Raw genomic sequence first — 14,434 nt, forward strand, 5'->3', positions numbered from 1 at the left:
CACTGGGGCCGTATGGAGATTGTTTCTCTCAATCCTCTCTTTCAACCCTGTAGTTAATTCCTTGAGTTCATTAACTATTGTCTCTACAGAGGAGATGCGGGCCTGTATCGGTCCTTCGATCATACTGTCGTACAACCGAAGTTTATTTATTACAGACATCACTGGTTCCCGCTTCTCCCCAGCCTCTAATGATGTCAGGTAACCTTTATGTATAGACGGCCCCATACGTGTAAAGCTCCACCACATCTGTGGTGTACACTTAACCTTGTCAGGATCGTTGGTAGGTTGCCCATCCCCCCCAAACAGTACTTCTAGCAATGCCATTTCTCTCAGCCGTAGGATTCCTTCTTCGATGGTCTTCCAACTCTTGGTGTAATGATCTGCCTGCAAGGAATCTCTGTAAATGAACCTCTCTCTCACACCATCCACGAGCCGTGCCCAGAGAGACAGGGGTTTCGATTCCCTCACAAACACCTCCTCAATACCCACATCTTGGGCAATGGATCTCAGGAACCTCGCTTCACCGCCATCAAGGTTTACTGCATCACCTGTAGAGTCCCAAACTCGGATCATCCAGGCCAGAACGGGCTCACTAGGACGACGAGCAACGTCTGCCCGTAAATTCCGGAGGTTATTATACGATAAAGACTCAGTGATGATTTCTGGCTCTGGAGCAGCCGCTTGTGAGGACCCTGCCTCTCCATCATCGTCAACTGGGCGAACTGATTTGGCTTTACATTTCTTCCTGTGGATAGTGGCAACCTCCGTTGGTTTAGTCTGCCCTTAGTTTCTGCCTTATCCTGAGTCGCCTTGGTATTAGGCGTCTTGTCCTTATCTTTTCCTTTCCCCTGGGAATGCTGCACCATACCAAGCAACTTCCTGTAGGCAATGGCTAAGGCCCCACATGCAGCTACCACCTGCTTCTCCATGGATCCATCACAACACCTCTCCCTCACAGCTTTCATTATTTTTATAGGGTTCAGGAGTTGTTCAAGGGTAAGCTTCCATGTCATGGGAGCTGAGCAACTTTCTAGGAATTTACCCATGTCCTCCCATAACCCACGCCATTCGAGGTTTTCCACCCCTGGGTCAGGCTCCTGAACGCCTTCTCGGTAACTCTTGGCCTTGGCTTGGTATATCAGGTATGCTATAGTGGCACAATTTAGGATGAAAAGCCCAACCATTGAAATGTCTCGGATATCTAAAAATGATTTAAACTTCCCAGAGACCATTGTATTGTATCCAAAAGGGAACTGAATAAAGGGTTGGGCGCGTGCATTCCCCTGTGTGTCCCCATAAGAATGGGTACTATTATCCTCAAAACCCCAGAGAAAACAGCTTAGGCTAGAGCAGTAGCGCATCCTTGAAGATATGTTCCGGATGAAAACCACAGGTGCTGAGTTTGCCGTGTCATATATCAAATGCACAATCTCGAAGGTACTTATTGCAATGTAAGTACTAGTATCCGAACTGAAACACGTTGACAGGTGGGACAGGTATCTTGGCATGGTTATATGCCAGAGGAAAGCAACAACCCCTAACATCATGGTGCCTACAAGTTCAAAAAACGCGTGTCAATCACACGAGCGCGTAACTCACACAAAGGGTAGTTATTCTTTTTCCACCTTTCCTCTTTCCAGGCCCCACGTTGGGCGCCAAAAATGTCTCAGTCTGAAGAGACTGGACTGCTTGCTAAAGAGGATGAGTTGTGAGGTAGACCAAACTCCTCTCTCTCTGCAATTGTAATGTCAATTTAAGGGGGGCTTTACTTGAGGAAAATGTGGAAAAAAACCAGGAGAAATAACAACCCTTTATTAAGAAATATATAAATGTTGGTACAAAAGAAAAAGAAAAAAAAAAGAAAAAAAAAGTAACACAAAACAAAACAACACCAGCAACAACAACCACAACAACAAGTCTAAAAGAATACTCCTCTGTCCTTTAACACGGTCCTAATTGCGGTCTGCAGGGGGGCGCTGTTGGGCCGCTGAAGCTGTAGGACCTGCAGTACCCGGTCGTGGTCGGCAGGGGGCGCTGTTGGGCCGCTGAAGCTGTAGGACCTGCAGTACCCGGTCGTGGTCGGCAGGGGGCGCTGTTGGGCCGCTGAAGCTGTAGGACCTGCAGTACCCGGTCGTGGTCGGCAGGGGGCGCTGTTGGGCCGCTGGAAGGTGCAGGACCTGCAGTACCCGGTCGTGGTCGGCAGGGGCGCTGTGGGCTCCGGCAGTCACCCGCGGGAGAAAGGGGACCGGAGGGGTGGTCCCGGGCCGCGTGGGGGAAGCCGAGGAGATGGGGTGTCCTCGTCTCCGTGGGGACAAAAAGGAAGGCAGGCCGCCCACTCCCACGGGAACTCACCGCTGTCTCGAGTGGCAAGAACTCACTGCAGTCTCAAGTGGTGGTGTCTCCAAAACTCCTCTCCCGCGGGCAAGCAAAACTCTCCGATGAAACACAGCAGCTCCGGTGGCGGGACAGTCAGGCAGGTCAAAGCCAACAGGACAAGAGGTCGAACTCCCCCGGATTAACAGCCAAAAGGGAGCTAAACCTCCAGTCCCCCTCCCCAACAAACTGCCTGTCTGCACCCAGCGAGACAGCCACACACTATCCCTCTCACCTTCCCGGCCAGGGCTCCCCCTGCTCCGCTTCCCCGCCCAGCCTTTTCTTTCTCCTAAGTGGGCAATCAACCCAGGCTAGCTACATCTTTAGTAATGCTAATAACCTCCCTTCCCCCCGCTCACTGTTTCTTTACCTTGGAGTGGGGCAGGGGGAAGGAAAATTCCCCTGATTTCCTAATCTACAACACCCCGCTAGACCTACTGTTTACAAACAGAGAGGGGCTGGTGGATGATGTAGTGGTTGGAGGCTGCCTGGGGCATAGTGACCACGAAATAATAGAATTTTCAATCCTCAGGGATGTAAGGAGAGCCATCATTAAAACCTCTACTCTGGACTTCCGGAGGGCAGATTTTGACCTACTCAAAAAACTAATTCAGGGCATACCCTGGGAAACAACCCTTAAAGGCAAGGGGGTCCAGGAGGGATGGACATGCTTCAAGCAGGCAATGTTGAGCGCACAGGAACAGGCTATTCCAGTGAGCCAAAAGGCCAGCCGGAGGGGAAGACGGCCGGCTTGGTTAAATAGCGAGGTTCTGAAAGAAATCAGGGATAAAAAGAAAGTTTACAGACTGTGGAAAAAAGGGCTGGCTACTTATGAAGAATTTACGAAGAGAGCTAGGTCATGCAGGAAAAAAATTAGGGAAAGAAAAGTGGAATTTGAAGTTAATTTGGCTAATTCAGTTAGGGATAACAAAAAGTCCTTTTATAAATACATTAATAGCAAAAGGAGGGGCAAGGAAAACCTCAATTCTCTGTTGGACTTGGAGGGAAATATAGTTAACAAAGATAAGGAGAAGGCTGAGGTACTTAACACCTACTTTGCCTCAGTTTTTAGCAGTAAGACAGGTGGCCCTCAGAACAACTGGCCTCTAGAGCAGATAGACAGAGACAGAGAGATGAATAGCCCTCCTGTATTCCAGGAGGATGTAGTTAGCAACTTACTGAGCCAGCTGGATCCTAACAAGTCTATGGGACCAGACGGGATCCATCCCAGGGTGATGAGGGAGCTGGCAGAAGAGCTTGCCAAACCGCTCTCCATCATCTTCCAACAGTCCTGGCTCCCTGGGAAGGTCCCAGATGATTGGAGGTTGGCGAATGTCACCCCAATCCACAAAAAAGGCTGCAAGCAGGACCCTGGCAACTACAGGCCTGTCAGCCTGACCGCGGTGCCTGGCAGGGTTATGGAGCAGATCATCCTGAGTGCAATCACACAGCACCTTCAGGATGGACAAGGGATTAGACCCAGCCAACATGGGTTTAGGAGGGGCAGGTCCTGTCTGACCAACCTGATCTCTTTTTACGATCAGGTGACCCAACTGGTGGATGAGGGGAAGGCTGTGGATGTGGTCTATCTAGACTTCAGCAAGGCCTTTGACACTGTCTCCCATAATATACTCCTGGAAAAGCTGGTAGCCCATGGCTTGGACAAGTGTACCCTCTCCTGGATTAGGAGCTGGCTGGAGGGTCGGGCCCAGAGAGTGTTGGTGAATGGAGCTGCATCCAGCTGGCAGCCGGTCACCAGTGGTGTTCCCCAGGGGTCTGTGTTGGGTCCAGTCCTTTTTAACATCTTTATTGATGATTTAGATGAGGGGATTGAGTCCATCATCAGCAAATTTGCTGATGACACCGAACTGGGAGGGAGTGTCGACCTGCTGGAAGGCAGGAGGGCTCTGCAGAGGGATCTGGATAGACTTGAGAGATGGGCTGATTCCAATGGGATGAAGTTCAATAAAGCCAAGTGCCGGGTCCTGCACTTTGGCCACAACAACCCCCTGCAGCGCTACAGGCTGGGCACAGAGTGGCTGGAAAGCAGCCAGGCAGAGAGGGACCTGGGGGTACTAATTGACAGGAAGCTCAACATGAGCCAACAGTGTGCCCAGGTGGCCAAGAAGGCCAATGGGATCTTGTCCTGTATCAAAAATAGCGTGGCCAGCAGGAGCAGGGAAGTGATCTTTCCCCTGTACTCTGCGTTGGTGAGGCCACACCTTGAGTATTGTGTTTCAGTTCTGGGCCCCTCAGTTCAGAAAGGATATTGAGGTGCTGGAGCGGGTCCAGAGAAGAGCAACAAGGCTGGTGAAGGGACTGGAGCATAAGTCCTATGGGGAGAGGCTGTGGGAGCTGGGGTTGTTTAGCCTGGAGAAGAGGAGGCTCAGAGGTGACCTCTCACCGTCTATAACTACCTGAAGGGAAGTTCTAGCCAGGTGGGGGTTGGTCTCTTCTCCAGGCATCAGCAATAGGACAAGGGGGCACGGGCTTAAGCTCCACCAGGGGAAATTTAAGTGGATATCAGGAGAAAATCCTTTACAGAGAGAGTAATCAGGCATTGGAATGGACTGCCCAGAGAGGTGGTGGATTCACCATCCCTGGAGATTTTAAACGCAGATTGGACGTGGCACTGAGTGCCATGATCTAGTAAATGGACTGGATTTGGACCAAGGGTTGGACTCGATGATCTCGGAGGTCTTTTCCAACCCAATTGATTCTATGATTCTATGATTCTAAAGAGAAAGGACAGTTCCCAGCTGGCCAATCCCACCAACCCCTTCCTTGCTTTTCCCAGAGCTGTTCCACACTGAAATGAGTTCACCTGAGCCCAGAACCAGGAAGCCAGAGAACAAAAGATTCCTAATCCTTCTGTAGCCTCCTTTGCTATTAAATCTCTTCATAACTGGCCAGAGAATTGGTCACATAACTCCCCCGAGCTCGAGGTGGTCGGTGGAGCATTAGGGAGGAAAGCTCCTCACTCCTGGGGCTGTGCCAAACCCTGCCCCAGCTGAGAGGCAGAGCCAGCCCTTCTCCTGGGCTGCATCCCCAGGCTCTGCAAGCTGCATTTGCACAGGATTTAGACCCTGAAATCCTATTCTGTGGCCAATCCCTGCTCTACTGCATTTATTCCCATTCTCTTCACTGACAGCCCCCTGCTCAGAGCATTTGTCCCAAAACCGAGATGTGGGTTCAGCTGCTTGTCTGAGAAGAATCATAGAACAGTTTGGGTTGGGAGGGATCTAGAAGTCCATCTCATCCCACCCCCTGCCATGGGCAGGGACACCTTCCACTAGCCCAGGTTGCTCCAAGCCCCGTCCAGCCTGGCCTTGGACACTTCCAGGGATCCAGGGGCAGCCACAGCTGCTCTGGGCAACCTGTGCCAGGGCCTCCCCACCCTCACAGCCAAGAATTCCTTCCCAATCTCCCATCTAGCCCTGCCCTCTGGCAGTAGGAAGCCATTCCCCCTTGTCCTGTCCCTCCACTCCTTGTCCCAAGTCCCTCTCCAGCTCTCCTGGAGCCCCTTTAGGCACTGGAAGGGGCTCTCAGGTCTCCCTGGAACCTTCCCTTCTCCAGGATGAACAATCCCAGTTCTCTCAGCCTTTCCTCACAGCAGAGCTGCTGCACCCTTCTCATCACCTTGGTGCTTCCTCTGGACTTTCTCCAACAGCTCCAAGTCCCTCCTGTGCTGGGGCCCCAGAGCTGGATTCAAGACTCCAGGTGGGATCTCCCCAGAGCGAAGCAGAGGGACAGAATCAAAGCTGGTTCGTTCCTCTCCAGACTTTCCCAAACCCCATAAGGAAACTTGGACCTTCTCCCAGGAGAGAAGAGCAGCAGGTGCATGGCTTGTACGTGCCCTAATGAACATTCATGTGGGCCCCCTTTGCAATAATTCTATATTTGTGTAAGGATTTCACACAGCAGTGAGGTTTTAAATACTCCTCACTGCAGAGCAGATTTCAGCACTAAATGTACTGAGACAGGGAAATAAATATGTCCAGACAGAAGCACTGGAAGTACATCCATGTGTGCAAAGCCATGGCCCAAAGGAGTTCAAGGAACACGCTTTGCCTCCAGCACTAAATTTGTCCTTCTTGGGTCCAGACGTGCTCTGTTAAAATATCATTATTTATCTGCATTGCTGATGACATCAACAAAATCCACTGTGATTTTGGATTCTTTCCCTGCTGACCTCAAGGCATGAATTGGTTGGAAAGGGTTGTGGATCTTTGTTCCTCTGATTTCCCAGCACAGCTGGTGGGTCTCAGCTGAGCTGGCCCTTGACTGGGGCAAGAAGAGCCTCAGCCAGTTTGTGAACAGCAGCATTGGAGGGAGGATTCCTTCTCATCCATGGCAAAATCTGCAGAAGCAACTCCTTTCCTGGGGCCTCCTAATCCTTAAATCTCAACCAGGACAAAGATGTCACAACAAGATTCAGTGCAAGACAAATATTTGGATTTAGAACATCACAGTTTCCTGATGGTGACTTTTTATCCCTGAAGGGCAGGACTGGGCCAACATAAACTGTTCCTTGTAGAAATATCTTGTTTTGTTTGCATAACTGACCAATTGTCTCAGGTGGCATTTAGATTAAAACCTGTGCAATCAACACCTGCACAGATTTCCTTTAAACTATGGGAAAAAACGAGTAAATCTTGTTCTTCTATTCCAGATATAAAAAAACCCTCTTCTAGATATTGAAAATGTATTTAAGCTGAAGCATCTAAACAGGGAATTGTCTTCCTTTCAAGTTTTGTTTTCTTCTTTTTTCAATACACAGTACGGTGCTCTGGCCTCATTGTGGCTAATTTCAAAGTAAATATATATAACAAGCCAAAATAAAGGGTCATAGAGAAATGAAATGTTTTAGCCCCAACTTTTTTTTCAAGCTTTGTCATCTGAAACAGAAGAAATGGAGTTGGTGACTCTGGGAGAAGAGATTTGCTTGGACTAATTTCTGTTTGTATGAGCAGAAATCTAAGAGTAATGTGATCTGAGGCAGATTGATGTTCAACCAGAGAGGAACAAACATCTTTTGATTCTGCTTTTATCCCCTAAGTAAATAACACTAAGAACGGCAGAGAAGCCTTTAATACATTTCCTGCTTCTTTCTTGGATCAGTCCCACATTAGGAACATTCTTAGTCTTCGAACTGAATTTGTTTCATTTAGTGAGGTTCAAAAATTCTTTTAAATCTGAAAATGTAAAATGGGAGATGAAAAAATCCAAATCAGAATACGGACTGATTGTTTTTCTTATATTTTTAAAGGCTGTGATTGGTGAATTATTGCCTGTTATAAGAACTGCAAGAGGCAAGAAATAAAGGTCCATATATTAATTACAAGAAAGGCACAGCTGGGCAGAATGTCTTTGGGACTCTCTGAACATTTACATTTGGAGAAGGCTTTGCTTTCTGTATTTATTTATTCTCAGACTGGCACCAGCTGGGCTGTGTGGACAGCACATGTTCCGAGATAAACATTCATGGAATCACAGAATCGTCCAGGTTGGAAAAGACCTTTAAGATCATCAAGTCCAACCATCAACCCACCTACCATGGTCACCACAAACCTCGTCCCCAAGTGCCACATCCAAGTGTTTTCTGAACACTTCCATGGGTGGTGACTCCACTACTGCCCTGGGCAGCCTGTGCCAGTGCCTGACAACCCTTTCCATGAAAAAATCTATCCTAATATCCAACCTAAACCTGCCCTGGCACAACTTGAAACCGTCTTTCCAGTACCTAAAGGGAGCCTACAGGAAAGATGGAGAGAGGCTTTGGACAAGGGCCTGGAAGGACAGCACAAGGGGCAGTGGCTTCCCATTGCCAGAGGACAGGGTTAGGTGGGATATTGGGAAGGAATTGTTGGCTGTGAGGGTGGGGAGGCCCTGGCACAGGTTGCCCAGGTCAGCTGTGGCTGCCCCATCCCTGGAAGTGTCCAAGGCCAGGCTGGATGGGGCTTGGAGCCACCTGGGCTAGTGGAAGGTGTCCCTGCCCGTGGAGGTGGCACTGGATGAGCTTTAAGGTCCCTTTCTACCCAAACCATCCTGTGATTCCAGGATTTCCACGAGAAGAAAAGGAAGCAAAACTATAAAAAACTTTGGAGATTCAGGCATTGGATCTGGATAAGGACACATGGATGTGTGTGATGCTCTACACTCACAGGTTTTGCTATTTGCACTGTGGATGATTGTCACTTAACCCCCCCAGATCTCCATGTGACATTGCAGTCTGGGATGTGGAATCATAAGGCTGAAAAGACCTCCAACATCATCAAGTCCAACCTTTGCACAAACACTCTGTGAGTCTTTTGGCAGATCATCAAGTCTGGTGTCATCTGATGGCTCAGACTCCAACCTGCCTCTCCCTGCTTTGTCAGACCCACTTTGAGCTGAACCAGACCTGGAAGGAGCCGCGTTGGAAGTTCTAGTTTTAGCCCACTGTGAGTTAAAAATAGGCTGAGGGACTGGGAGAGGAGGAGGAACCGAAGCCAAACCACAACACGAGGTTTCTGTGGCACCGAGCTGTGCCCATCTGTCCCACCCGTCGGCGTGGGATGGACGTGCCAGCGTGGGCCCGGCACCACCAGCAGCAGGTTGGATGTTGGACTTATGGATCCTCCTGAAAAACGAGACGAGGCTTCTGGGAAAAAACATCAGGGACCTTCGAGCTGTTTGCATTCGGAGAGTAGTAAAATTCAGAGTAAAAAAAATCTCCCCTCTTTTTTTTTTTTTCCCCCAGATGAAAGGTAGTGAAAGAGAAAGCCTAAAATGATAGGTCATGTCCCAACTAGCCTTAGGAAAGAACATCCCCCGTTAAAATAACGCCGGTTTTAAGATTCTCGAAGAAATGGTGTTTATTTGGATCTACAAGTAGGTTAAAGATGTCAAAGGGAACAAAAGCAAGATAGCAGGGAATCCAGGCATGGAAAATACATGGGTAGCTCAGCAAGTGCTCTCAGGATGGGAAAGCAAGTACAAATTCAGCTACAAATATAAAGGGGGAAGAAGACTGACCTGGCTGAACAAAGAGCTTTGTCTGGAACTCAGGGATAAAAAAGTTTATCACCTTTGGAAGGAGGGGCAGGAGGACTACAAGGCATCATGGAATCACTTAGGTTGGAAAAGTCAGTCATTGAGTCCAACTGTTACCCCAGCACTGTCATGTTCAAAACTAAACCATGGCCTCAAGTGCCACATCTGTGTGTCATTTAAACCCCTCCAGGGGTGGTGAATCCACCACTGCCCTGGGCAGCTGTGCCAGTGCCTGACCACCCTCTCCATTGAGAAATATTCCCTAATATCCAATCTAAACCTCTCCTGGAACAACATGGGGCTGTTCCCTCTCCTCCTGTCCCTTGTTCCCTGGCAGCAGAGCCCGACCCCCCCCAGCTCCCCCCTCCTGTCAGGGAGTTGCAGAGCCAGAAGGTCCCCCCTGAGCCTCCTTTTCTCCAGGCTGAGCCCCCCCAGCTCCCTCAGCTGCTCCTGCTGCTCCAGCCCCTTCCCAGCTCTGTTCCCTTCCCTGCACACGCTCCAGCCCCTCAAGGTCTTTCTTGTCCTGAGGGGCCCAGAGCTGCCCCCAGGATTTGAGGCGGGGCCTCAGCAGTGCCAGCACAGGGACAGTCACTGCCCTGGTCCTGCTGTCACACCATGGCTGGTCCAGGCCAGGTGCCCTCGGCCTTCTTGGCCCCCTGGACACACCTGGGCTCATGCTGAGCCAGTGTCAAACAGCACCTCCAGGTCTCTCCCAGCTTTCCAGCCTCTGTCCCCCCAACCTGGAGTGCTGCAGGGGGTTGTTGTGACCCAAGGGCAGGACCTGCCACATTGTTGAACCTCATCCTTATCAGCTGAGAGGATCCCAGCCCTCCTTTGAGCTGCACTGCAGAACAGAACTGAGGTTTCTATGGTGTCCTTGTCAGGTCCAGACTAAACCTGGAATTTCTGCCACCTCAGCTCCTACAACCTGACATTTTATATTTCATTGAAACAGACTGGAAGGATCCAGCTCATACAGTGATGCCCCAAATGAAAGACTCATTCTGAAGTGTACTGTTATAACTCATTAGACCAAGTGTCCTTACATAAATTATTCCAGATGATGGCAAAAAATTAACTTAATGTTCTAGACAAAAGATGTCAAGGTTAATGATTCAATCAGGAGAAAAAGTGCCAGAGGGAAAAAACCTCCATATGACAGATGTTGGGATATGAAATGGATAAAAAGAATTACAGATTTAAGAACTGAAGATGGCACCTACAAGAACCCAACCTCCCCCACTTGCACAGTCCCAGGCTGTATTTTACATTGAGGTTCCTCAAATAAACAAACCTTTGCTCTTCCATATTATATTTTCTCCAAACAAATCCTCCAAGACCTATATTTATACCACTAAATGCTTGAAAAAAACCCTTCAAACACGAAGCTGATTCCAGGGGGTGGTGTGAAAATCAGCCTGTTCAACGCCAGCGTGTGTCTCACCCAATCTGTACCTTGGCTCTGTGCCTCCAGCTCCGTGTGAGAGCCAGGCATGGGGTGGTATTTAAAGCTCTAATTCATTCCACCAGCTCGTACTACAGGACTTGTGTGTTGAGTGGAACGAAGACACTTTTTTCCCATCAAACCTGACCAAGTTTTGCCAAGAGTGAAGGAATCACAGTGTTAAAGACATCGAGGGAACCCCCCTGTCCTAGTTACAGGGGTTTATCACTCTGTGGGTATAACCAAACCTGTGTATTGTACCCCCTGTGCCATTCCTGATGGACTGGGAATAAAGGGATGGTTTGCAGCAGCTGCCCGGGGCACAGCTGACCCCTCAGCTTCCAGCTGGGTGTTGAAGAACCCTGTGAGGCTGGGGAGTGTTTCTTTGCTTTCACACCACCAGCCAGCCATGATAACCCCCTCCAGAGCCAGCCTGAGGGGCCACCTCTGCTCATGGGCCACAATGGACTGGCATAACAGGCAGCTACAAGGAGCCAGACCATCCAAGATTCCAAAGTTATCCCACGACTCACAGAGTTAAATCGCCCATTGTGGAACTCCCCGCCCTGGGGGAGGTCCTGGGCATTCCCACCTCAACCTGAGCATATATAATCTTGGGGGTTTGGGACTTCTGGGACCACTTGTCGGATCCAGAGGAGGACCAGAACTTCAGCACAACTGTGACCATCATCTGGACCAACAGGTTTCCTTTCCTTTTCCTTTGCCCCCAGGGGTGCTCAGAACACCCTTCTGTTCTTGTCCCAGGGTGCTGGGTTATACTTCTGTCTTTAAGGGTTAAAACCAGATTTTTCTCTGTATCCTTGTATTTATTGTAATCTGTTCTAGTAAATTGTAACTCTGCCTTGTGGTCTCTCGTGAGCTGGGTTCACTTCTCCTACCAGTTTACTTTTAACCCAGCACACCCCCCACTCTATGAATTGTCTTTTCTCTTTAAGTTTCTCACTTTTACTGAATATCAACTATATCAACTGTTGGAGAAAGACCAGAGGAGGTCACAAAGTTGATCAGAGGGATGGAGCAGCTCTGCTGTGAGTAAAGGCTGAGAGAACTGGGATTGTTCATCCTGGAGAAGGGAAGGCTCCAGGGAGACCTGAGAGCCCCTTCCAGTGCCTAAAGGGGCTCCAGGAGAGCTGGAGAGGGACTTGGGACAAGGGATGGAGGGACAGGACAAGGGGAATGGCTTCCCACTGCCAGAGGGCAGGGTGAGATGGGAGATTGGGAAGGAATTCTTGGCCGTGAGGGTGGGGAGGCCCAGGCCCAGGTTGCCCAGAGCAGCTGTGGCTGCCCCTGGATCCCTGGAAGTGTCCAAGGCCAGGCTGGACGGGGCTTGGAGCAACCTGGGCTAGTGGAAGGTGTCCCTGCCCATGGCAGGGGATGGAACAGGATGAGCTTTAATGTCCCTTCCAACCCAAACCATTCCATGATTCTAATGAATGTTTAATTAGGTAGGTATTGAAGTCTCACTGAAATAAAATACTGCCATGCTCAAGGCTGGGCTGTGGCCCCAGGATGCACCAGCTCCATTGTTTGCCTTGTCCCCAACCCACCTTCATCTGCCACTGCACTGAAGGACCTTTAGGGAAAACAAGAGCCATGCTCTGGTTTCACAAGGAAATATGGGGTTGGCCAGGTCCCTTGAATTTCAACAGAATCCTGGAATATCCTGAGCTGGAAGGGACCCACAGGGATCATCCAGCCCAACTCCTGGCCCTGCCCAGGACACCCCAACAATCCCACCCTGTCCCTCAGAGCGTTGTCCAAACGCTCCTGGAGCTCTGGCAGCCTTGGGGCCGTGCCCACTGCCCTAGGGAGCCTGGGCAGTGCCCCAGCACCCTCTGGGGGAAGAACCTTTCCCTGAGATCCATCCCAACCCCCCTGGCACAGCTCCAGCCCTTCCCTGGGTCCTGTCCCTGGTCCCAGAGCAGAGCTCAGTCCCTGCCCCTCCGCCTCCCCTCGGGAGGAGCTGCAGCCCCCGAGGAGTCTCCCCTCAGTCTCCTCTGCTCCAGCTGAACCAGCCGAGTGCCCTCAGCTGCTCCTCAGACCCTTCCCCTCCAGACCCTTCTCCATCTCCATGTTCCTCCTTTGGGTACTCTCTGATACTTTTTTATCTTTCTTATATGATGGTGCTAATTTTTAGCCAACCCTTTAAAAGGATGTAAAATGCCACCAGAAGTCCTCGTTATAAAGCCCAACTCAGCTGACTGAGCTTCAGTTCCTTGTTGCTTTTCCCTTATGGTAAATGTTTGCCCCCTTCATTCTGAATTGCTCCATCAAAGCCCAAATATTTTGTGTTTTCCTGCTGCGTGGTGACAAGGGCTAACCTCTCCCTCCACTCCCACAAAGGCTTTTGTGTTTCCTATGTTGCTGGGAGGGAAGGCCTGGAAGGCCTGTGCCTTGTTAGCTTTCCCTCTGCCTCCTTCACGCCCCAACGTGCTCTGTGTGACTTTAGTCTTTGCCTTTTGGCAGCCCCTGAGAGAAGGAATAGATTCAATACAGAATTTAATCTGTAGTTAAACAGAAAGACAGAATGGAATGGTCAGACGGGGAAGGTTTCAATCCTCTCCTGTGAAGCTGCAAAATGCCAGGTGGAACTGAAAGGCTGCTGGATTTATACAGCCCAAGGGAGCACAGTGTGGTGCAGAGCAGCTCCCTGGCTCCATCAGCAGCAAATCCTGCAGGAAAACCCACACGAAACTTATGAGGGTGCAAGCAAAGAACAACCAATCCTGAAACAAACTGCTTGGTCTGTTTTAAAAATATCCAAACTTTAATTAATCTTTTATGACTCTTGCTGTTGTCCTTTATTCCCACATGCTTTGCTACTTTATTTTAGGAGGTTTAGGATGGCCTCTAGTGGCCCACATGATGTGCAAGGAGAGACCCCTGTTTGGTTTGACTGAGCGGGGCTTGCACAGAACAGGGAACAGAGTGAAGCAGGGAAAACACCCTGGAGTGTTACTAAACAACCTCCAGACAACAACTCCTCCTTCATGTCAAACTGTAAATGTAATATCAATGTGATAGGACAGGGGGAATGGCTTTGGGCTGAAGGAGGGTGGATTTAAGTGGGATATTGAGAAGGAATTGTTGGCTGTGAGGGGGGTGAGGCCCTGGCACAGGTTGCCCAGAGCAGCTGTGGCTGCCCCTGGATCCCTGGAAGTGTCCAAGGCCAGGCTGGACGGGGCTTGGAGCCACCTGGGCCAGTGGAAGGTGTCCCTGCAGGAGGTGGAACTGGATGATTTTTAAGCTCTCTCCCAACACAAACCATTCTGGGATTCTGTGACACTTAACGAGGTGCATTTTTCACGCTAGAAACAAAACTGAGCATTTTCCAGGCTGTAATTTATTTTCATCTCTAAGAAAGCTGCCTTTGCAGAACTGCTGCCTAATTAGGACAGCAGGGATGTGCTCAGGGTTGAGGTGTGTGGTCAGCAGCGTCACTCTGGTATGAAATGAGATCCATGATCTCACTCTGGTCCCCAGAGGACACGTCTGAACATCTCCACGCACTGCTGGGACCTTCAGCTCTCTGGGTCCCTGAACATCACCTGAAGGAGTAGT

The sequence above is a fragment of the Pipra filicauda genome, unplaced genomic scaffold (genome assembly GCF_003945595.2).
Source record: "Pipra filicauda isolate LSUMZ 115617 unplaced genomic scaffold, ASM394559v2 scaffold294_size920599_pilon, whole genome shotgun sequence".
Classification (NCBI taxonomy): domain Eukaryota; kingdom Metazoa; phylum Chordata; class Aves; order Passeriformes; family Pipridae; genus Pipra; species Pipra filicauda.